The 23,558-nt window shown below is 40.4% G+C and overlaps 1 protein-coding gene across 7 annotated transcripts in view; it reads right to left on the minus strand.

Moving 5' to 3' along the window:
* The window catches only part of BMPR1B (bone morphogenetic protein receptor type 1B), a 239,296-nt gene that overhangs the window by 66,339 nt on the left and 149,399 nt on the right, over positions 1 to 23,558 (minus strand). The window lies entirely within an intron of this gene.

A 23,558-nucleotide genomic window follows, 5' to 3' on the forward strand; every position in this document is an offset into this window, starting at 1 on the left:
TAGTGATGAATTTGGAAAAATAGGCATTGAAAAACCACACAAGTGAAGTGTTTGTGACACTGCAAAACACGTCATGCTTTCAAACCCAGTATCTCTGTCAAGGCTGGGCAGGTGAGGATGGGTGATAAACTCCAGTTCAAAAGAAGTGGTGCAAATTATGTTTCTTATGTCCTGAGTTGAACTGTATCTCCTAGAAAACAAGTAGGGAAGAAATGAAAGAATGGAAATGAAAGAAGGAAAGACCCAGATATTTGCTATCTTCCCTCCAGGTATGATGCTGAAGAGATGAGATTTCAAGCATCTGTAATGCTCACCATAAGCTACTTTTGCTGCTGATTAAGAGTGAGAGATTAATATCCGGGGATGCCATATAACAGCTGCAGTCTGAACCTCATGAACACAGACACGGTTATGCATTTAACAGCTGGGTTCAAACTTTAAGTGGATTTCCCTGTATGGTAACTAGGATCAGTTTACAGTTGAAAAATTATTACTGTAAATGCATGCTGTACAACTACACCAGACAGCTACCTCTGAAGTAATACAGCCCAAAAGTTACCTATCCTCATGCTTCCTGGATCATCCTTCAACTTTCAACAAGCCAAACTATGTCACGTTCTATCTCCTAATTGCCACAATTTTTTTTCTTTAAGTCTCCAAGTGTTAAAATGCATCAAGGAGCAACAAATGTCAGAGGTGGATGTGGAGGCCTGGCACTTCCCCAGACAACAACCAGACCAGCAGGTGAACATGAAATTCTTTTGCATTACAGCAAAGAACAGAATTGCCTGCTATATCCCTTAAGCAGCAAACTGTCTGACAAATAATTATACCAAAAATCTCAATGCATCAGCTTTATATATTTACCAGATTGCAAAAATAATTGACAATTACCTCTGCTCAGAGTCTCTGTAGCTTTGGATCCATTAATCATAAAGGCTGACATGTCACTCCAGTGTGAGGCTGGGGTACACCAACAGGCATAAGCTTCTTCTCAGAGATGGAACTGGGTCCTGCTCAGTTTTCCCATACTTTCTCCCCCCTATTTTTCACAAGTGCTACACTCTTTCATTCAGAGTCTTCTCTATGATTTCCACACATCACTTTAGGACAAGGCTGCAACACAATCAACTTTCTGACTATTCAGAAGATGCCCATTTGTAGCACGCTCAGAATGCCACCAGTGGTAGTACTGGAAGATGGAAAAACCTGCCAAATCTATATCCTGCCTCCACCCCACATGGGTTAGATGGGCAGGAAAATCTCAGGATTTTTGTAAATCTCCCTTTTTACAGTAAGTTATGGCTTACACTTCATTCCATGTATAAGACTGATACAGCTATGCAGTGACAGATGCAAAGGATTTAGACCAAAACTATGATTTTGCCCCAAAACTCAGCCTCTTATGAAACTTTTTTTTTTTTTTTTCCCTTCTTCTTGAGATGACCTTTGCTCAGATTATGGGATAAAAGAGGTTTTAAAACAAAGAGGCAGGTTTGGTAAGAAGAGCTTTCGTCACAAGTTTCCTTGACAATACAACCCTCTAGGTTGCATGATCAAGCTCAAGTAAGCATTTTTTCTAACCATTCAGTTAAACTAACTTTTGGCCTACATTATTTATGATTCAGTTTTTGAACCAACATTACCTTTTCTGATCTAATTTTTGAACACTTCCTTCAGAAAGAATCTCCTGAAGTCTGAATTCTAGTCTGAAAAAGTACCTTCAGTAAGTCTGCAATGCAGGATAGAAGCAGAAAATAGTGCTCAGCCCAACAGCCTGAACACAAGAGCTGCAGTTCAATCCGAGTGAACTGCTCTGCTTTTCTTCCTTACACTTTGATCTCAAGTTTAGAGAAGACTAAATTCAGCCAAAAATACTCCAACAGACAGAGATGAGCAACAGCCAACACTGGTTACAAACAAACCATGTCAAAAACATTTCAGTTCCCTCTAGGATAAAACATAGGCCTTGCAGACATAAGACAAAATCGCACGGGATCTGGTTAACTGGAGAATGAGGCTAGCATTCAAAAACATTCTTAAGAAGTTGGAGAAATGTTTGGGAGAAGCTGAGGTGCTATCAAGACACTGTAACAATGCACACAGAAAAGCAGTTGCACAAATGAAGAGATACTCAGGTCTGAGTTCTGCATTTTGAGTAACATACAGAGAGACTGAAGAATGCACAGCAAAGTTCAGCAAAAGTAACTCAAGAGACACTCAAGACCAGACAAATAGAATTGGGCTTGAACTAGCACAAAGACAACCAGGATATACTTAACACTTATTTTTCTAGAGGTGAAAATAAGGAGACACTGGAAATTATTTCCTGGAAACGTGTGGTGTCCTCATCACTGAAGGGAAGCCAAGTGTTGGTAAAAGCATGTATGTATATCAGAGGGATTAACCAAACTCTTGACATCTAGTGCAAATCAGTCATTACATTAATGATCCAACTGTATCTGCTTTTAGTAACCATCAGGATCTCCCCAGGTATATGTATAGGCAAAGGGCAAACTCCACAGGTGAGTAATTCATGCCCTCACTGGGATCATGCTGCAAGGATGCAGAAGCTTTGAGGGGGATAAAGAATAGGTGTATCTACTAAGCAAATTTAAGCTAAAATTAATAAAGCTTTAGAAAATCTTGTTCTCAGCCTGAGGCATGGCCTGAATTATTTAAAAGACCTCTTAATTTCATTTTCAACTCTTTTTTCATAACAATTTCTGGCCTTGAAACTGATCCATAATCCAAATGTTAGGAGGTAGCAAAGTGTTACCTGAATTTTTTTCTTTTTTTTTTTTTTTTTAATTAAAAATAAATAAATACATAAATACAATTATACAATGCACAGCTTACCAAGGTGGGTTTTTTCCCCCCACAGATTTAGCACCTAGAATTATCCTCAAGCACTCAGCTTCAATTGCTATCACTTTTTCTTTTTTTGATGAAAGATTTTGGGCTGGAGCTGCTGAAAGCATCTGTGGGAAACCACTGGGCACTCCCTGGCAAAGATTCCCCAGTCAAGCCTCTCACCCTCTGAGCAGTGCTGGCAAACAAGAAATATACAGTCCTTGGGAGGGAAAAAATCCTGTGCTGAACAAGACACTAGTTGCATTTCCTAAAGAAGTTTGCACAAGTGCTCAAAAACCAAGGAAAGATTTGACTTCCAACTTCCAGAAGTTGGGAATGTATTTCAAATGCAAACACTGAACTCATAAGCAGCTAGGTTTCAAATTACTGAGTATCTCCTACTGATACTTGTACTTACACTGTTGATAAGACACTGTATCTGAGGATCTTTTCTTACGATGTAATTTTTGCATGCTCATATTTGTGCCTGAAATTCTGCAGACAGGGAAAAATCTTGGTCTCTCCTGGACAACCTAAGTTTTCTCTGTACATCTTCCAGCAGTTGACTGCATTTCTTCCACAGATCTGCCTAATCCCCTTGCAGATGGTCCTAAGTCAGAACACATACTATTTCCTTGAAGGTCATTGCACCAAGATTCTCAGTACCTTTAGGAGCACATTATTTTGGTACGGATAACTTTAAAGATGCTCTGTGACCCGCCTTGATTTGAAGTGATCATGCACAAATTAAAGTGTCAAAGCATCCACCCATCAAAATTTTAAAAGGGAACAGAGAACCTAATAAGGCTCAGGTACATTTCTGCCTCCTGGTTTCAGGGAAGTCGATGCAGCCCCGGCTGCACTCTCCACTTCGGCAGCAGAGGGTGCTGCCAGAATACTGAGGGCCCTTGCAAAGATATCCAGGACTGGTCAGTCAGGTGTGACTGCAGTTTGTCCAGAGCCTCCATGTCACACACGGATCACTTCACAAGGAAGAACAGGACCAGTTAATGGATTCAAACTCGTTTTTCAATATCACCCAAAGTCCACAAAATTTGTTCATCCCATGCCAAACTGTGTGGTATTTTCACTCCTAAGCCTCATACATAGCTTCTGCAGTGATGCCTGAAAACGAAGTCAAACATTACATAAAAACAACAGTTTAGTAGTTTTGTGATTCAAGGAGAAAATGACTGACCAAGGACTGCAAGCTTCAGTCTGAGCTGAACACACTGTCACACATGGTTAGGACTCCTGCAGACCAGCTGCTGCTCAGAATCCTGCTCTGCCATCTACCACTCTCTCCCCAAGCCCAGCTGTTCCCATGGACACTGCACCCACTTCCCACCACATGAAAGGTTCCAGGACAAATGGACCGCACGAGTGGCACTGCTGTTCCTTCTGCTCCTTAGCTTTAGTGTATCTTACTAAGGAAGCCGGAGTAAAACCTTCTCAAGAATCAGGAAAACTCATGGTTGATGCAGAAGAGCTGTTATGTGAAGTCACAGAGAGTTTACCTGGTTAGTTAGCAGAACTGACTAATTTATGGGGGAAAAGAAAAAGACTTCCTTGTTATGCATAATTTTTTTCTCCTTTCAGATGTGATTATCAGCTTGTTAGCTAACTGCTACACAGTGAAGACATCCAAGCCAAAACATTCAGGACTGTGTCATTAAATTATTTACCACTTTTCAAGAGATACCAAGCTTAACAGAAAAACGAGTCTTCAATGACAGTAATTTCATAGTTCTTCCAAAGAACATCAGTACACGAATGAAGTACTACCATAAACACATTTAAAATCTCCAAAAAAACCCCTCCCAAAACCACGTCAGCTCATTTACTCTGCCCAGAACTTGTTTTCAAATGCAGGTTTGTTAGGTGTGTTTCAAATCCTCTAATAGACTCCTTACTTTCATCTCTATAATGAATAAAGCTACTATGATTCTGCTGTCAATCAAAATTCTGCCTTACTGCAATCTGTTTACTGCTTATTAGTGTCTCCTTTTCTTATTAGCCATGTCAAATTTTCGTATCTTGGTGCGTAAATACGGCATTTTCACTTACAATTAGCATGATGCTTTCCTGCTAAGACTTAAAAAGGAACAAATTTGGTCTTCCTACGAAAACTGAGTCTAACCTTCCCACTACGTTTCCTAAGTCTATAGCTACTAATAAAAAAAAAAAAAAAAAAAAAAAAAAAAAAAAAAAAAAAAAAAAGCCCTCGCTTTTAAAAGGGGTAACCAGACAAAAGTTAGAAAAAGCATAAGCCTGAAACGCTCAAGATTTCTAAGGGCAGATTTAATACAACACAGCTCCTTGAAAACTTTTTCTTTTGAGTGGCGCAAGTAGCCCCAAGTTGCGCTCTCGGAAAGGGAACAGCAGCGAGAGCAGCAGCTCCCGCCGCCCCATCGCGCCGACTGTCCCCGCACGCCGGAGCATCACCCGTACCGCCGCACCCAGCAGGGCCCGAACGGCAGCCCGGAGCTAAAATTCTTCCCCTCTCCGTCTGTCTCCCTGCCCGCGGGCACCTTCCCGCCGCCCGCTCCCCCCTCGGTCCGGGCGTCCCTCCCCGCTCACCTCGGGCGTGCGGCCGGCGCCGCGCCAGCTCCCACAGCCAGAGCCGCGGCTCCGGCCCCGCTCCGCCCGCCGGCCCCGGCCGCCTCCTGGCCGCGCCCCCGCCCCCGCCGGCTCCTACAGGCACGGCAGGGCTGGCGGCGGGCCCGGGGGCAGCGGGGCAGCTCCACCGGCCGGGCTGCACCCCCGCGGCCGGACACAAAGGCCGCCGGGGCGGCGGTGGCAGCCGGTGCCGGGGGAGGCACCCCGGGGCTCGCCCTGCCCCGGCACAGCCCCAGCCCCGCAAGGAAGCCGGAGCCGTCCCGCCAAACGCCTTCGGCCTTTAGCACATCAAACGCCTCCTCTGCCCGGGAAGACGCCGCAGCCGCGGAGCGCTCCGGACCGCGACCCTGCCCCGCGCAGAAAGCGCTCGCCAGCAGCAGCGAGGGGGAACCGGCACCTCCGCTCCCGCCCGGCGCGGGCTCAGAACGGGCACCCTCCCTGCAGCTTGTCACCGGACCGCTGCTACAGACACCTTCTGAGGACTAAATGAGCCGCATCAATATTTGCGAAGTGCAGGATTTCCCTATAAGCCTGTTAGTGAATCAGCCGCAGATGGGGATTTAACCTCACCCCCCATGGTCACACATGCACAGCAGTTGTGTCGCTCTTCTGCCGGGCGCACTAGAACAAAGCCACCTCGTCCATGGCTGGGTTTTATAGACCTCATCAGCAGGTCACCAGTGAATGCAAACCCACAGAATCACAGAATCAATTTAAGTTGGAAGAGACCTCTAAGACAATCAAGTGCAACAGTTAACCTAGCACCACCATGTTCACCACTAAATCACATCCCCTGGTGCCACATCCACACAGCTTTTGAACCATCTACACATCTGCCCCTTATGACAGGAACAAGTGTTTTAAGCAACTCTTACGCCACTTAAGCAGCAGCAGAAGTACATGGTCTATGTTCTTGAGCAAAACACAGGTGGGATCCTTAATACACCTTAAAATACTGCAATATAAAGGGAAAATTTACAAACTGATATACCATAATAAAAAGAGGCTCCCAACTACCACTAAGCAAAAAAACACCAAGCACAGGTAAGCTAGGTATTTACAATTAAAATCTGTATTCATATATAGCAATAATTAATGACAGCACTATTATTTTTATCTATAAGAATGGGAAAAGTAGCATTTGTGAGTGATCAGCTCACTTGTGGCAATGTTTGTTCCGTTTGGCACTGACACTGGACTGATGTAGCTTATAGAAACCTGGCATCTCACAGGGTAAGTTCCACTACCATGCTTTAACTGGTATTTTGCTTCAAACAAGTAATCCCCCTGAAACTTTTTGGGAAAGATCAGCATCTTTGATGATGCTTAGCAAAACGGAATTCTTTGAAGAGGCCGCCTAGCAGCTGTCAAACAACAATTAGAAATAACAGAATAAAATTCACTTTTATGTGACTGAGAGTAACTTGGCCACAGCATTCAAAAAACAGACTTGACCAGGTATCTGAAATGTGATGAGCACTGCTCTTATCTTTCTAGTGATTAGTGGAATTTATTAGTTGAAAATAACTAATTTATCCATGGAATTTATAAACATCTCATCCTTTTGTTTAAAACTCGAATTACCTGTTTCATTATTACACCAACTAACAGTGCAACTGCAACACATACATTCATTTCTATACACATGAATGCATAGTTTGTGTAAATATAATCATTCTGTCAATATAATTTTTCATTCTTTCTCATGTTTTCATGGCAGTATATGGCAAGAAAGTAACACAGTAGTGTCTAAACTATTTATTTTCTAAAAGGAGTCCTAATTACAGATCTGCTCCATGAAGATCAGCTTTCATGGGAAAAATTACCTTAGTTTTGAAATTCCTATTTAATCTACATGTGGTCTTCAAAAAGCATGCTAGGCATTTCCTTCCCAAAGTCCCATACAAAAACATGTTAAAGTAATGCTTTGTCATCTGCTGACACCATTTAAAATATTTGTTAGTAAAATTAAAAATCCCGAATAGCCACATATCACACCTTGAACACTACAGAGCAGACCATTCTTCCTAAGTTAAACACAGGATGTCACTCCTATGACCTTTTTGACTGCAAGATGGAAGATTATCACTGTTTTGGACACTTGGAACGGGCACCACAAGCCTCAGTTTTGTGACCTTAAAGGACTTGGAGGAATTTAGAACAGAAAATGTCTGAATCTGAAAGACTGCCATTGAAAGTATGGAGAATCCAACCATGAAGCTTTTAGGATGTCAGCAGAATCAATGCATCAAGGAAAGGAGTTTCTTGTGCAGACTGAAGCAAGTATTTAAAATCAGTGCCCAGCAGGTGTTTGTTAGGGTGTGGGTGGCAGGAGGAGACTTTTAGACTCAACATCAATGATGTATTTCTATAAATTAGGTGGTTATTTGCACATCCATACTTGGTATATGGCTATCAGGTGATATTCTTCTTTGGGTCAGTGGCCAAAAAAGAAAGCATAAATTTAAGACACATCTTGATCACTTTTTCAAGAGAAATGGGGTGGTGGGGAAATATGTAATATGGTAGCTCAGGACACCATTGTCATGAACTTGATGAGGTTTCATCTCCTGTCTTGTATTCCAAAGTTTCACACCTTACCATGAAAAACACTGTCCCACTGAGCAGAGGAAAGAGGTGACAGAACAGTGAAGGGAAGAGAGAGGTCTTCCTGCTCAGGGTTCAAGGTGTGAGCAGCAAGTAAGGGTTCTTCATTGTGCCTTTTCAATGAGGAGGGAGCTGGACACTCCTGTTATTGTTAAAGAACAAAGCAAAATAAATCAAGCAAGCAATTTTGTGCTGTAATTACAAGGTTTGTAGGCAGGCTGTCAGCATTTATGGGTCTTCCACTGAATCCCAGGGAATACACCAGTTTAAACACTTCCATATAAAAAGTGCATAAGCAAGCAAAAGTATTGCAAATTATTGTCCTGATAGGGACATTATATTTCTAAACATGAAAATTTTCAAGTCATCATAAGTGTGGGAAAAAAAATTTCCCATCTTAGAGGATGACATCATTGTTTCCATAGTTGTTAATATTGTCAATGATGTAACGGTATCTTTTATTTCTTCCTGCTAATTATGCTATTTCCCTATATATTTTGTGTTCTGTAAAAGCTCTTTGCCCATTAGAATCCTTTTCTAAGCAGAAGCACAAATCAAAAAAGTCTAAATTAAAAACATTTCATTGCTGCTGTCTTTGTTTTCCTAGATAAAAAGCAATCCAGTATTTAAACTACAGTAATATTCACAAATGGGAGGCTCTTCCTTCAGATAAAACCCACTTACATCTGCTTTCTCCAGGGAAGCTGTCAGAAATGAATTCTTTAAGGCATTATTCTCTAACATTTTTTTCACTTTGTGGTGAAACATAGCCTCCCCTTCCATGGAGCACAAAGTCAAAAAGAATAAAAAAGATGCTTTCGGTCCACTTTGAAAAATTGAGGCATTCAAACCAAGAGACAGGCAGACAACAAAAGCTGTGACGTGCTTAGAAATCTGTGAAAAGACTCTTAAAAGGTACTGGAGACGTGAATTGAACCTCTTTTGCCCAATTTTCTTCCCTCTTGCCCCACTCTACCAGTGGGGATGCTCCCCCAGCAGCCTGAGAGGAGCCACACACCCCAGCCCCTCTGCAGGGACAGCCACCGCCTTGCACAGCCCCCTTGCCCCTGTGGCCCAGCTGAGGGGACCATCTAGTATTCCAAGCACGTACTCCTCTGAGTTTTGTCTCTTTTTTTTATCCCCCAGGGATCTGCCAAAGTTTTCCCTCCCCTCTGACATACACACACTTCATTTGGAAAGGGTAAAATGGGAGCAAGGGAGAAAATCCCAGAACTTGTCCAAGGCACGCAAGGATGATTTGTGTTCTCACTTATGGGGTATGACTGTCACTGTTGATCTGCTTTCAGGCCTAGATTACATCTGATAAGGGCTGACCTTATTTATTTGAGTATTCACACATTATGCACTCATGGAGAGCATGTGGACACAAAAGTCCCTCAGATGTTCTGGGCATCAATCATGCTCCCAGCGTGGAGGCTGCCAAACTTTTCTTCCCTTAACTCAGGAGAAGAGAGGGTAGTCCAAGACAGACTTAATAAAGTTTAAAGCTGTGCCACAGTATATTTGGGGCCCATTGTCTTCTAAAAGTGTTCTTTTCAACAAATTCTCTGCAGTTACCAGGGGCAACAATTCGTCTTTAACAAATTGGGGCGGACTGTGTGCAGACTGTGGGGAGGAGGGGAAGTAAACAAAAGGCTTGCCAGGCCCATTAAATAAAAGTCAAACAACCAAAACTCTTAGTTGCCCCATATTCACAAAACCAAAGTGGGTTCTTAAAATCATCCCCAAAACCAGGGTGTTTTCAAAACATACCTTAAATCAATTCACTTCCTTAAGAACTCATTAATCTATTGTTCACCACACACGTTTTAGATGCTTTTAATGATGGAGGGTTTGTTTCTTCAGTTTAGGAGATCAGTTCACAGTATGATGCATCTTATCATGGGGACGGTTCTGCTGCTTTTCCAGAGATGGTTGGTTGAGGTTTTTTCCTTCCAGTTTAGGGCCCTTTATTTCTTAGTTATGTATCAAAAGTGACTGACCCTTGAGAAAAAGGAGCAGCACACTGCCAAAAGAGGTGAAAAGACCTTTGGATTAAACCACAGGAAAGCTGTATCGAGAAGGATGTGGTTTTCAGGCATGATACCCAAAATGATAGCATGGAGAAATCCACTACCAGTTTCACGGGGATTATATTGAAGCCATTCCCAGCAGTAGCATAGACACTCTGCCTTTGCGAGGTACGTTTCCTAGTGAGGACCTTCTGTGGCTGTGCATCATGTGTGCACGAGATTCTTTTTAAAAGACAAGCAGCAAACCATCCATCTCATCACATGAGGGGATCAGAAGAGGGCCGAGGCTTAGGTCCGAATGTCCAGTCTATAACGCTATGTTCAGTCTTAACTGAAGTGTGCCTTTGAAAGATTTTGGCTATACACCATTCAGATCACAAAATTTCAAAAAAATTTTCATCCTAGTAAGAAGGCCTACCCAGACTAATATGATTGAGTCCATGGGGGTTTTCTCCCCCCTTGGTTAAAAACTAGCCTTTAAAACTTGTAATATTTTGATGAAAAGAATTTTTTTTTTTTTTAGTACTATAAGCATACACACAAACACATACACATAGATTTGTTGGTTTTGAATGTCATTATCCATAGTATGGGTTATTCTATGATATGAATAAAAGTCCATTTCTCTGACAAGCTGGATCAAAATGTAAATGTGTGAGGGAAGATTGTACCTTTAGCTTTACTAAAGCTCCTTGTTAGGCTGACTATATTTGGGTAAGGAACCAACATCATAAAAGTAAAATTAATGGAGCTTGGACATGTGTTTGACCTAATAAACCAGAAACCAATATTTATAGGGTTTTGTCATATGCTGCCTGATCTTGCAATGAGAACCTGCACATGGTTCTCCAGCTGGAAGTTGTCCTTACAAAGTGAGAGCCACATAGCCACCTCACAGCAATGTATCTACCACAGCTACCACTGCCGCAGCATCTGCACCCACCCAACTGCTGAGCCAGGGCTGGCTTCTGGCCAGATGTCTCAGACTGTGGCAAAACAGAACTGTACCTGACTACAGAAGCTAAATACTTCCTCAAAAGGTCACATAATTTAGCAATCTCTGCACTGACACATCAGATCAGAGCAATAGCTCAGTTTGTCCATATTCCTGTCTCCAATAAAAGGTATTTGCTTTTTATTAATTTTAAACGCATTGCTTTTTAATTTCATTGGGATGTCTCCTGTCTTTTATTATGTAAAAGGTTAAATGGAAGAATTCAATTTGCTTCTTCTTTTTATATGTATTATTTTATTTTCCATTTTCTGTCTCCTCTTATTGAAGTCCTCTCTAACCATCCCCCAAATTTTAAGTTGCTTGTTCCTCAAGGAGATGGTTCATCTCATATTTTATCACCCACCTATTCATGCTGCACCTTTTTATCAGCTGAGGTGAGGTGTCCTGATGCAAATGCAGTGTTCTTGGAGGGATGTGACACCCACTGACAGTCACTTTCAGAAATCAGCTCTATGTGTTGTTTGGAGTCAAATGTCTTATTCACTTTTCTCACTGCAGAAAGCAGATTACTTTGACTTGTTCAAGATGAAAAGAAGGATACTTTTTCGATTCAGATTTACTTCAACATTCTGGAGATATACCAGGATTTTGTATTTGACAATGGGCACTTGCCAAAAATACTTTATTTAACCTGCACTCTTGTATCAAGTTTAGCAAATCTTTTGCAGTTTAGCTCAATTCTTTCTGATCTAAACTAATTTAAGTAATTACTTTTACTTTCCCTGAAGTCACTCTCCTCTAAAGGCTAACATACCCAAAACCACTTTGAGAAGTTACTGCCTTCCTGGAGGCAGGAGCAGCATGCCTCCCAAATCTCCATTTCTCCTTTCCCTCAATATGCCAAAGAATGAGGCTGCAAGAGGACAGAAAAGGAAGCCCAACAGAGATGGGAAGGTTTGGTGGGATGATTGGGTACTGAGGGGAGGAGCGCATGATGAGAGCTGTAATTACCCTCAAAAAAATCTTTTAATCATTTCACACTATTTTTGGGGGGCTTTTATAAGTGAGAAAAGAATATACTAATGAGTGTATAAAATAATAATAATACCGTGAAGTGTTCTCAGCATTTAAGTTATGCGATAGTCTCTTGGTACAGTATCTTATCAGTACTTAATTTCATATTTCAGAAGTTCCTTTCAGCACAGTTTGAATTTCAGCCTCCAAGCTATTCTCCCAAGCAATAAATGGTCAAAGACATAGATTTGTCTATGTCCACTCCCAGCCTAAAAGCATGTCTGATGGATTTGGAAAGTATCCTATACATTCAAGATAGGCATCTGCCAAAATAAATCCCACCCTAATGCTTGTTGAAGGTATTTTTTTTCCCCCATACCTCTTTACTCACTATCAATTTCCAGTTGAAATAACTTTTCTTTCTGAGCAAAACTTGTTCCCGTGTTTACAGTTATATTGCTCTCTAAGTCTGACTGCAAGGCAGATCACCCTGAGGAACCACACTGGTTTTAGGTGCCCAGCTCTCCAGGGAAGTTACCTCCATAACACACAGCCACTATTCATAACTTTCCAGTCTTTACAGGTACACAAAGACCACAGAAGCCAATCAAACAAATGGAAAGTAAATGCATTTTGTGACTTCAATGTCATCAAGTGCCCAGCAAGCAGGACTTGGCAGCAACATAAGTCTTAGCTGTATTTACAGATTTTATCACAAGCAGTTGATAAGAAAACAAATCACCCAAAACAAAAACAAAACAAAGAAAAAAATACCCCAAACCAACCAAATTTCATTCCATTGCTACTAAATTCTATGTATTACAACTACAACACAAGACAAGTCAAACCTCAAAGCAGTCCCTAATGTGATGTGGATACAACCTGACCTGAGGCACTTCTGACTAGTATGATGAGCTTCAAGGCAATTAGGAGCTTGCATAGTCCACTGGGCAACTGATTTTTCAAACAGTAATTTCAGTATCTCTTACTTCTGCAATATTATCAAAAAATAAATCTAAATTTGAAGACACTAGACTTCTACAATATACCTCCTTTTGGAGGAGCATATTGTTTCCTAGTTTGTTCTTTTTTTGTGGTTTTTTTTTTTTTTTTTTTTTTTTTTTTGTTGTTGTTGTTGGGGGTTTTTTTTTTGGTTTGTTTTTTTTTTTTAAAAGCTAAAATGCATATTAAGACATTAAAAAAACCCCTTTGGCTCTGCCTCTTTAAATAAGTAGACAGCTTCTTTAGCCCTTCCCATTCCTTCACCTGTCCCCAGTTACAGAGCACAGCTGCTTGCAGGCTTAAGATTTTTTTTTGTGAAGAAACAGTTCATGATAATCTCATTAAATCCTTTCTAACACTTTCCAGTTCATACAGGATTTCCTTTGCCAGGGCGAGTGGAACAGGGATTGGCTGCTTAAGCAATCTCTGTGCAAAAAAAAAAAAAAAAAAAAAAAAGACTCACCCAAAGCCCTCCTTGCAGAGGAGGGTACAGGGGAACTAGAGCTTGGCCCCAACCAAGGGGCTGGAACAAATCCAGAGATGAAGCAGCTCTTTGCTGCTTCTCTCTGCAGCTGAGAAACCACATTAGAAGTGTAATCCCCAATATCTTTTGCATGTAAAACAAGCCCATGTGCTAAGCAAGCTCCTCTACCTGTAAATCATTCTGTTAAAATGTCCAAAGCTCCTCTCTCTGCTAGCCTAGGAAGTACTCATTGCAAAGGAGTTGTGTTCTCAGGGAGAGGCTCCATGACCGGGTTGGCTGCTCAGACATCAGTGTCATTCCCAAGAATGGGAGACAAACCCCCTGCCCCAGGGAGAATGGACAGTGTGAAACATAAGTGAGACAAAAAGTGACCTGACTATGTTATAGATATACCTTCTACCGGATCCTACAAGCCATGCTGTGGGTGTTCTGAAGGCATTTCCGAGGAAAGAAGAAGAGAAGCCTTGGGTGCTAAGCAGATATATGTGAGGCACTGGGAGCAAGAAAAGCTGGGACATCCTAAACTGCTCTAAGGGGAGGTGGGAACAATTTTTAGGCTGCATTAAAGAAACCTGTGTAGCATCAACTACTTGTATCAAAAGGGTCAGTTTTCATTTCACTGCACAAGGTCTCAGCAATAGCAGTTTAATAGGATTTTTCCCTATTTACATGCACTTAAATGGTAAATGCAAATTTCCTGCTCCAGCTGCTAAAGAACACTTTTTCAACCTGCCTGACTAAAACCACCCAAAACGAGCAACGCAAAAAGTGCAAGACAGTTTAAGTTCTGTAGAAAAGGATGGCCAGCTCAGGTATCTGGGTAACAAATTTTTTATAGGCCTTTCAGTGGCTCAAATCCAGGACAGCTCTGCAGTGATTTATTTCTCCAACAGCTTCTAGGGTGGCCGATGTAAAATTAGCTGGTAATCACAAACCAGGCCTCTAGTGGGCACATTCCACACCCAAACCAGCAGTGACTGGTGCTCCCTTGGTGAGGGTCATAGGAGAAAGAGCAAGGACTGAGTGGGGAATGCTGGATATCTCATGCTGTCAGGAAGAATGAAGCTGAGCATCAGAGCATTATGCTAGAACTTTTCAGGATCAAAGCACAATTCATCTTATTTAAGTCATAAATGTGTCACTTTTTATGACTGCACTGCTAGTACACTGAGTAAGCATTAAGTACAGTTTTTAAGGGTTATACAGAATTTGTCTTGCAAAAACCTACTCCCTTAAGAGTGCACAGCATAGGCTGTGTGCAGCCTGAGTTGCTACTGCAGTTCACAGCTTTTTAGCTGAAAATTGTCCCGACATCTCAGTGCGGAAGGGAGCAATTATTAACAGCACAACCTGTGTATTGACCCTTGAGGAAACTTCTGATGTCTGAGACTTCACTGATTAGGACTTACTACATAATCAAAACACCTTATTTATGATAGAATTGGTTGCAAATCCTGATGCACTGAAAGTCTGAAAATCTTGCCACCACTTTCTCTGCTGCAGGGCCTCATCTGGGCACTGCCCTGGCCTGCAGGCTCCAGCTGCATCCATAGGACAAACCTGCAGACACATTCCGAATTCTTTTTTCCTGTCTCCAGTGCAACTCCAGCCACCTGCACCAAAAAATCCAAACAAGACAGAGGCTGAATTGTAGTGCTGGTAATTTTTGTTTGGCTGAGATGATTCAGCAACAGTCAGCTTATGTGCTGGATGCAACTCTGGTATCATCACTGTCTCTCAATGACATTAAACCACCACCAGGTTGTGGTAATTCTCATACTCTGATGAGAGCTAGAAATTGATGGGAGACGCCCAAATTCTTACACGACAGCAGCTGCTTTTCTTCAACAATTCTCCACTATCTTTAAGAAAAGTGATTCAGACAGATGTTAGTTTTATGCTCTCAATTTCTATTATATTCACTCAGGTCTAACAGTTCTCATTTTGGCTGATCTATTTTTTGATATATTCTCTGGATGCACCTCCTTAAAATGTGCCAATTTAGTTCCCTGGCTGTAGATAAAATGATCATCCCAGCATGTGCAAATATTCAGACGGAAACTAAAAACTGGACACTAGAAGTCACGTGCTTATTTAAAACATGTAGCTGGACAGTATCAATATGACACAGGGATAGGAGATGAAAATTAACCTGCAATTCCATAGTATCATCAAATAAATCGACCTGCTAATGAAAGGAAACATATTTCCATAAGAATTCGAGTGGTATCCAAGTAACAATTCCATGATGATACATTTTCAATTAAAGAATTACAATAGACTATACTTGTTTTTTCTCTCTAATGTTAGGTTGTAATTCATTATTGTACAGGCAGCTGAATATTAACCTACATCTTCTGTTCTTTGTCTTGGTAGTAACTGGGCAATGTTTTCAAGGTCAAATACTTTTACGAAAAAACATACCTCCGCACCAAATTTTAGAAGTTTTCTTCTTTCCTATTATCTGGTTGCTTGTTCTTACTTATTTTAGCAAGGTAGAGAAATATTCACAAAATCTATGAGAAACTCTGCCAGACTGATGAGTGAGGAATGTACCCACTCGTAACAAAAGCAAAAGTAGGTCTATTTATTGCTATTCTGTATCCAAAAAAGGTTCATGTTCTATAAGGCCACAAGATGTGAAAAATAAACTCATGGTTATCAGAATGTAGAGCCTTTTAGTGAGTCAATGTTTGCAGGAGGCAGGCAATTTATTAACTGTCCATTTACAGTGACAAGCTCCTAAGTGCAAAAGCATGAAAATTAAATTCAACATGATCTTTAATTATCTTATGTGGTCATTTCATATTATATTCTGTCACAATGTATCACTCGCTGATGTTGCTATATGGTACTCTAAAATGTTCATATTTCATCAAATTGCAAGCAAAATGCATGAAATTCTAAAGATTATTTTCCATATGCAGCTACATATCTGTCAATAACTGCATTCCTGAGTTTTGGTCAGATGGCACTGATGCCTGAGGGGACAGGAACAGTACACTGTATTTTTAAATTCCCCATTAAGGCTTAGCTTCAGTGATTCAGCTTTCATTACAAATGCTAAAATTCAGTAGTAACTGAATTTAAAACTAAAAAAAACCCCCAAAACAAAACCCCAAAAAACCAAAACACACCTCTACCTTTGTGGCGAAAAATGTGTAATATATGAAAAATATTTTTCCTTGAGCTTGACAGGAAAATGAAAATAAGGGAGGGGTGGAGGAGAGAATCAAGATACTGTTCCCATTACACAGTATCTGTGGAAGAATTATTTCAAGTTAGAAAGCTACCAAGAAATGGAAAAAAAAAATTAATCTTACATGTTGAACAGTAGTTCCTGCTTCCCATGAAAGCCATCTGTTCTGTGTATGTACATGGTTTGAAAGACATTCCCAGGATTGTGTCAAGCCAAAGGAATCCCCACTAGAGTTACAGAAATATAAACTCCCTTCACACTGGCAGGAGAGTGCTAAAATGCAGCTCTGAGGACATGTTTAGCTCCACCCGCCCCAGGACCATAACAGTCCTGCTGACATTCCAGGCGTTATGCGGAATTTTCCCATCTGATATTGGGTTATGAGAACTGAAACTTTAGCAGGGATAACATTGCAATACTTTGAATCAGAAATTCTTCAGATGAGTCTAAGGCGAGAGCTCCACTCTTCTCTATTGCAAAATGGCATCATCACCCTTTCTCCCATTTGCAGCTGACATGAAAAATGCCTGGAAAATATTTTTGAAATAGGATTAATTCCATAACGCAATTTTTGCCATTATTGATTTTAATGGGAGTGGGACATGGCACAGTTTGCATAATATACTTACTCCTCGTTCATTTCCAAACCCTTCTTAAAACAGAAGTCTAATAATTAATACTTGTATAAGAAGGACAATTCTTCCTGTGGGCCTGGCATTTTTGCAATCCCTTGTCTACCACACAACTGAGTTCAAATTGCAATTATTTTTCCTAGGGAGCAATTAAATACTGCTACCAATGTTAAGCATAAACACAACTCTAACTACAAGCCACGCTCAGATGACTTGCTCAGGTTCAAGGGTTCACTGCACATGAATATCCATAAATACCACTGACAGCCTTAGCAGTATAATGAACTTTGCAGCAACTCATGCAGGCAGTCTACACAATACAAGAACATAACGCCCCTAACCTTAAGGCAAGAAACCCGCAGAAGCAATTCTGAGCTACTTTTACAGCTGAAACAGTGTGTTCAAGGACTATTTAAAAAATAGTCCAATCTTATTTGTAAAATGTTCATGTGTTTATTTTTTTTTTTTAATCATTGGGTGGAATCAAACAGTAGAACTGAAGGGAACATGAACTTTATGTAAAGATGGTCAGTTCCGCTGATTCATAACTTCAATTAGCAATGTTTTCTCACCTCCATTAACTTAAACATGCAACATTAGAAGTTAAACACGCTGGGCTTTTTAAGACATCACATAATATTTTCTCTTTCAAGTGCTTACATTTTTTTCTCACAAACACTGGCCACAGTATCACACAGCATCCCACTAACTGGTATTTCTGGCATCTCTTGAAATATATGCTCTGCTCCCAGCTCAAAAATCAAATCTGTGCTAAAGAAACACTGTTTGAAATCCAGGGAATACATTTAAATAATTTGTTTTGTTTAGCTTCACTATCTTCTTAGTTGCCAAGATGCTGCTTCTCTACTTCTATGGAGCTGCAGCACAAATACTAGAGGAAGCTGCCATACAGATCTGCATTCTTGGTAAATGACGCTAGCAAAAGCGAGCACATTGAAAATACAGTGTGTTTTCAACCAGCTCCAGGCTTTAGGAACTCTAAGGGTTGAATAAAATGACTTTAAAAAAGAGTTGTGAACTGGGAAGATGTATGGGGTTTATGTCAGTGGTGGTTTTCCACATACAGACATTAACAGCTCTGTCCCTTCCTGTCTTCTTGATCTTGATCTGGTGGGAAACTTGTTCAAGGTGCTTTTTGCTGCTATTCGAGTCACACAGAAACCAATCACATCCATTTCTCTCTTCTGAAATGTTATCACTCCTTACAAAACTAGAGTGAACTGCCTGAGACCCCCATCTATTTCATAGACAAGTCAGCTGGGCTTAGTTTAAACAGCCTTCAACAGCAGCTTAAAGCAAGATATCTGAGCTTACACCAAAGCAGATGAGGAGCACTCAGCGGTCTTCCCACCTCTCTTTAGGCAGTAATCATCAGCAGATAAGCAGTAATGGATTAGGACCAGCACATCTGTTCCAGCAGCAAGCATCTGTCTGTATTCTACTTTACCAATCCATGGATCTGCAGTTCATCACTGTAAGGGAGCTCAGTGTTATTATCTATGATGTCTATCAGTCAAACTAATAATTTTCAGTATTGCAAGCCCCAAATACAAGCTAGGATGCCAAAAATAATAATTTTATTATTAATTTTCTTTCTTATACTTAACATTAGATGAGCAGCCTGCTAAAGTTAACAGACTTTTCTGATCTTGACTCAGTTTACATACATATTGATTGGTGATCATACACCAATCTCCACAAGCATTTGCTATGGTCTGACCAGCTTTACTAACCTCTATTCCATGAGCTCACACAGAAATACCATGGCATGTAATAAAAAACTTTCTTGTTTCTTGTGTAATCCTGGCACCAGGAAGTGTTTTCCAGACTGATCATGATGAAAGGTTTTTTCATTGTCAGATTTTTTTTGTCTCTGTTGACCAGTTGGGAGGTGCTTCTGCGCAAATCCATAAAGCTGCTTCAGCCACCAACCAACCTGAACCAGAGATGGTGATGCTTTTTTTTTTGCTACAGCAGGCCTCACCTTCATGCAGAAACACCAAAAAGGCATGTTATTTTTGCAGCTGATTCCTCTGTGCCATGATGGGGAGAAATTCTGTCTTTAGCAAGAGGATGGATGCACACCTCTCTGAGAGTCCACCAGAAGAGAGTGTGGCAGGGAAGCGATCACAGTTCAACAGCACATCAGGCCTACCCATGAACACATAGACTTTTAGGAGAGAGAAAACTGGGGTCTAGAAAACGAACTGAGTGATTCAGTCCTTGTTGATCACTAATTTTAAGTGAATAATGTGTTTGGAATTCCAGGAAAAACAAATCAATACCATGGCTGTGCAGTCTGCATTTTCTGTCTACAGTGATTGCCTCTTCAGTGCTTCAAGTTTCTATGGGTGGTTTGGTAGTCCTTTTAACATATCACCTTACAGCTCATCATGGTCCCTTTCCTTCCCTTTCCCCTCTGCAAAGGGTTTTCCCCAGATAGATGGAACAGTTACCACGAGCCTCTTCAGTGACTGAAGTAGTAACACGAACAGCTTAGTCCCATCTTTTTTTTTGGTTCTCCAGAGATATTCAGCCATACTCACAAATTCCTTTGTAAAGGAGGACCTGAGTGAGGTATTTATCATTGGTGTAGGGTTGCAAAGTCCTCTAACCCTCCTAGGACACAGGCTATTGTAAAGAAAGTGGTGCTACCTGCTTCCTTCACACCTCTGTGTTTGGACAAGTTTATAACATAAGGCTGAAAACTCATTAAATGAGATGTAGCTATTTGAATACACCAAGTCTATCTCCAGTGACTAAAAGGCCCTGAAACCAATGACAGTACCTTGCTTCAGGGCTGATATGTGACCAATTAAATAAGTAATAGACTGGGGGAGGGGACTTTATGCATGGATGCAATAGATTTATTTGCACAGGATGCAAATACTGTATCAAAGCTAGGGCAAACAGAGAGCTATCTCAAAGAAAAAGAAAGAGATGGCTAAGGAAGAGTGAATTAAGAGGTGTCCCAGTGTGAAAGACGGGCCATCCACTTACCAAATGTGGTCACTCTAAATGGCCAGAGTGTTTGTGACCTCAAATCCCAGCCAAATATTGCACAGAGGATAATCCTACAATAACACTAATATATAATAAGCTCCCAGAAGTAACTAATCCTGCTTTTAAATAACTAACTAAATGAATGAATGAAAAAAAAAATAAATATTCAACTTGTTAAAGTCAGGCACAATGAAGAAGTGCTGTTTCTCAGAACTGTTACAAAATCAAGATGTTATTTCCATGTTTCCTTAGAGGCAACTGTTTACCTTTTAAAAACCAGTACTTAAAAATAGGAGTCGAAGTATTAAAGCACAGTCGCCATAATGTTTAAAAATTTTACTGCAACAAAGGATATTTAATTTCCAGGTGACATCCTGGTGTTGACATTCTGCCTATAGCACAAAAAAAAAAAAAATAAAATTATACTAAATAAATAACTTCTAGGACAAAAAATTATACACACTGAGAATTTGGATTCAAAACCTTGGAAGTTTCAGATACTCATTCCTCTCTGTGCCAAAAAACTCCAAAACGTGTAGTTCCTCCTCAAAAGCTCCTATGTTGCATATTTGAGCATCTTGATTCATTAACTTGGTCTTAATTCTTGATAAATGGTCCCATAAAGGCCTTGACAACTCTGACAGGTTTTTTTGGTATTTTTTCTCCAAAGACATTACTGAAGCAGGTAATGGTAAATGTAAGGAAACCACCTAACAATACCTTCAACTGTTTAAATCTCCCATAAGACTTTAGGACAGTCAGACTTTAAAAAAGGTCTTAAATCTTAAAGAAGAAGACAGATAAATAAAAGTCAATAGCTAGCAGTATTAGAGATTCAACTCAGTATCTTCACAGATATTCAAAAAGGCATGAGCTTTTGCATCTAAGACCTATCAACCTAATAAACTCCAAGCAAAAATCAACATGAAATACTGGCCTTGCCTGAAAATATAAGTCACAGAAGTTGGCACTGGACACCACCTATAAAGGAATGTTATCATTCAAATGGTCAAAGACAATCTTGCAAGAAAGAGTGGAGTTTCTACAGTAGAAGTCTCTGCAACAGTTGCCAAAACAGATTCATCCCAGTATCACTTAAGAAGATTGTTTCTTGTCAACAGTACAGTATCTATAGTGTCACTGTATTTGCCAGCTCCAAATACCCATTATTTGGCTGTGGAGTGGAAAAGCAATCATCTAAATTAATAATGTACTATGTGATTTGTCACATTTAGTGGCTACCTAATATCCATCAGTTGGGGCCAGTATCTGTGACAAATAACTTTGTCAGTAAATGGAGAAGTTATCCGTTTTTTATTGTTCTAAAGTGATTTGTAGAATTTTTCATGCAGCTTCTTTATTCCCTATACAACTGTATGACTCTTTTCTACTGCTCAGTCTTTTTTACCCTACCACTTAGTTGTTCAACTACCAATCTCCTATATGATTTCCAGCTGATACATTTTTTTCCTCTGAACTGCTGAATTTATGAGGCAGGAAAAACCAGAATTTCTTTAATACCCGCATTCTAGATGGCGAGAGGCAAAGTTCCTTCCTAAAAAGGTTTTGGATGATTCACAGCATCCCTTTGTACGTTATGAGCCTCAATTTGAAAATTCTCATTCACAATCTACATAAGAGACATAAGTAGTGCAATTAAACAGGACCATTTGACAGCATTAGCTCCTTGCTTTCACATCAGCAAAGCTGGACTCTCTGCAGCAAACACCTATAAACCAAAGAAATGGACTTACCATTTCAAGGCATCTGAGCAAGAACAGAATCATGTTTCAGATGTGGAATTCCATGTTCTCAGAAGACATTTAATCCTCTGTGGCATGGGTGATTTTTATTCAGTTTCTAGCATGCATGCAATCCTTTCAAAGATTCCAAAACAGTCTCTGCAAGTGAATTGCTATTCTGCTATTGCTGACGCTCAGCAGAGGGAGAAGGATCACTCTGGGAGACACTCAGGTTTTGCCACACTTAAACTTGGATGGAAATTCCTATATAAATGATTCGCATTCAGAGTTGGATTTTCACAGATAAAATGCTTTGTTTTAGGAGTTTTTACCTCTAGTCTACAGAGTAATATGGAGCAAATGCATTCATACTTTCCTGTGGCAATCTAGCAGTAACTGGATCTGGAACCAAAAGGACCCGAACTAAACCTGAGACTCAGAGGAATAGAGGTACTGCAAGAGCCACATCAGTAGTTATATTTTGTTTATATTACAGACATCTCTCTAAAACCCCATACCATAGCTTAAATTGTGAGTCTGTTAATTAGCACCACATATCCATTACAGTCACAATCAGGAGACATTTGTACAGAAACCATGGAACTGCCTGGGAATCTTTCACCTAAAGCCAGGCGAGAGAAATCCAATTAACTCCCCAAATAAGAAAGCTCTTCACATCTCAGAAGTTGTTTCAACTCTCCCACTGTTTTCATTTGGACTCACAAACAAACAGAGCTCAGCAAAACCTTGAAGCTATCACTATTCCAGGAAATGTGCTAATAAGACAGAAGAGAGGGGGGCTCAGAAACAACTTTGAAGTCACTCCTTTACACAACAGTATCTTAATTACCAGGAAAAGGAAACGCAATGGAGTCATACTTGTCATAGACACCATCTGCATGGGCTAGATGCTGCTGAGCTGATCCCTAGTTGTTATGTTCAATAACAAGTTAGAGGAAAGATTTCTTTGGACCTCTTGAGCTTTTCAGGTTTTCAGCTTTTTTTTTTCCCCCTGCTACTGTACATGGAGGTTTTTTTCTGCTTTAAACATCTGCAGTCTTTTACCTTAAAGCTACAATTTATAAGAGAAAATCCTAAGAATGTCTGTGATGCAGGCAAATCCTTGGATGCATTTCCAGTTTCTGAAAAGTTTGGGGATTGCTTTTTGCTGTGTTGCAGAAGCTCTTTCTAGTGCGATGTTCAACCAGTGCCAGGAAAGAGAACTGAAATTTCCTCTCCCTTGCCATGTAGGCATTGCAGAGCATCCATATGGCAAAGGTGCAAACAGCAGCAAGAAAGCTTATGACTGTGTTCATTTTATGTTTTCATTCTGTTTAAATAAGAAAAGCCATAGTTTTAGATAATCTCTTAAAAACACAGATGACCTGAACAGA

This window comes from Chamaea fasciata, unplaced genomic scaffold (genome assembly GCF_029207755.1).
Source record: "Chamaea fasciata isolate MVZ Bird 193981 ecotype frontalis unplaced genomic scaffold, bChaFas1.0.hap1 SCAF_6, whole genome shotgun sequence".
Lineage (NCBI taxonomy): Eukaryota > Metazoa > Chordata > Aves > Passeriformes > Sylviidae > Chamaea > Chamaea fasciata.